Source organism: Brassica rapa, chromosome A10, assembly GCF_000309985.2.
Source record: "Brassica rapa cultivar Chiifu-401-42 chromosome A10, CAAS_Brap_v3.01, whole genome shotgun sequence".
NCBI lineage: Eukaryota > Viridiplantae > Streptophyta > Magnoliopsida > Brassicales > Brassicaceae > Brassica > Brassica rapa.
In genome coordinates, this window is record NC_024804.2 from 7447994 (window position 1) to 7450053 (window position 2060).

At 45.3% G+C, this 2060-nt stretch overlaps 1 non-coding gene across 1 annotated transcript; it reads left to right on the forward strand.

Moving 5' to 3' along the window:
- Positions 1–1700: 1700 nt before the first annotated feature.
- On the forward strand, positions 1701–1806 carry LOC117129432. Its single transcript, XR_004453081.1, has one exon. It is a non-coding gene; the product is annotated as a small nucleolar RNA R71 (small nucleolar RNA).
- Positions 1807–2060: the final 254 nt, after the last annotated feature.

Sequence of the window (2060 nt, forward strand, 5' to 3'; positions counted from 1 at the left end):
TCAGTACCTCCAGATCTCTTATGATACCTCCTGATCGTTTCTCTGAAAAATCCACGAAGGTGAAGGATTCTGTTGAGGGTTCGATGGTCAAACCAAGCTGGTCTGCCATGATCGTATGGAGGATACTAACTGATGCTCCTGTGTCACACATTGAATGGAGAAATTCAACACCCTTGACTACGCATGGTATTGCAAACTTCCCAGGATCACTCTTCTTCGTCAATGTGATCCTATGTTTCATCTTCTCTCTGACTTGATGAAACATTCTCCTAATGTCCTCCTCAGTTACCTTTGTTTCTCTGAAGAACATCCATAACCGGTGTGTGAAATAAGCTTCATCAAAAGGTTTTTCGATTGGGATTCTGAGGACTCGTTTACTGAAACCATCCATCTCCTTATCGTTAGCTTCCCTCTTAAGGTTTTTAGGAATCTTCTCCTTTCTTTTCCTTAACCTTCTCCCTTCAGATTCTTGTTCTTCTTGAACTGATTCTGGAGAACTATTTAAAGGGTTGGGTTTTGGTTCGGGTGGGTTTGCTAATGGTTTAGGTGGTGGTCTGAGTGCATTGATGTAATCATTATCGATTGAGGGTAACCGCACTCGGTATGTCAGAGGTGCCTGTCGATCGATGGGAGGTGTGTTGTGACGATCGAAGTTGGACTCACTCTGTCGATCAATGGTTGGCTCAACCGATCGATCGATTTTTTCATAGAAAGGGGAGAGTGGGTGAGGATGCTTATCTGCGAATTCTTCAGGAGTTAGAATTCGAACCGCATTGTATTCACTCGATTTGGCAGACGACGTCGATCGATGACTGAAGTAATCCGTCCATCGATCTTCATCATGGTCTGTCGATCGATGCGAGTTCATCGACATCGGTCGACACCATTGAGATCCGCGGAGACAGACTCATGGAGCTTTCGATTTCGAAATATCCTTCCTCAAGGTTTTCATTTCTTACCAGTTGCCAGAATTCATCATCTATGATGGCATTTACGTGGTGTTTCCCTTTGTCGGCTCCTGCCTCTCTAGCGAAAGCTTCTTGCCTCTTTATAGTCTCGCCCGTCTGAATTACTTGGGTTTCAAGTTTCTCACCTGAGTCCCTAAGGTCTCGATTTTGGTGTTCAGATTGTTGTAGGCGGAGTCTATCTTACCGTTGAAATCCACAGTGATTTGTTGTTGTCCCAACAGTACTCGATCAAGCATTTCTTCGATCTTGCTTTCTTGAGTCTGGGGTGGTGGATTTTGGTAGTAAGAGTTCGAGTAGCTCTTGCTGTTGTTGAAGGGTTTTTGAAATTGTGAACTCTGGTTACTTCTTTGGCCATTTCCAAAGAAGTTTTTGTTTCCGCCCTGGTTTCCAAATTTTTGAAATCCGGTACCTCCGATGTAGTTCACATCTTCTTCTCCTTATGTATCTGCTACTTCTCCTTCAGCTGAACAGACTTGCTTCCTAAGAAGCTCGTGCACCACATCTAACTTAGCTCTTACTTCGTCCATCTGTTCCTTCCCGATAGAGGCTACAGACTTCTTCCGTTCAGAGTCAGTGTTTTTGGTGCTGCTGCTGTTAGCAAGGTTTTCGATAAGTCTCACAGCTTCCAACGGATTCCGAGTAGTGAAGTTTCCTTCACTCGCCGTATCAAGGGCCATTTGATACTGTAAGGCGAGACCTCGGAAGAAAGTGCTTAGCAGCTGCACTTCGTTAAATCCGTGGTGTGGACAGTCTCGCTGGAAGAACCTAAATCTAATCCACGCATCTTTGAAAGACTCTCCAGCCTTCTGCGAGAATGTGGAAATTTTGTTCCGAAGTTCTTCAGCGCGCGCCTCATCGAAGAAGTTTCGTAAGAAAGCATTCTTGATGTCGCTCCAGGATGTTAAAGATCCTGTGGGTTGCTGCATAAGCCAGTGCATCGCTTCTCCATTCAGCGTGTATCTGAAGAGCTTGCACAACAGGTAATCTTCGGGGACTCCTTCCATCCGAATGGCAGCGATTAGATCCTCGAACCGTTCCAAATGGTCCATAGGATGCTCGTGCGGTAACCCAGAGTAGGGTATATGCGACACG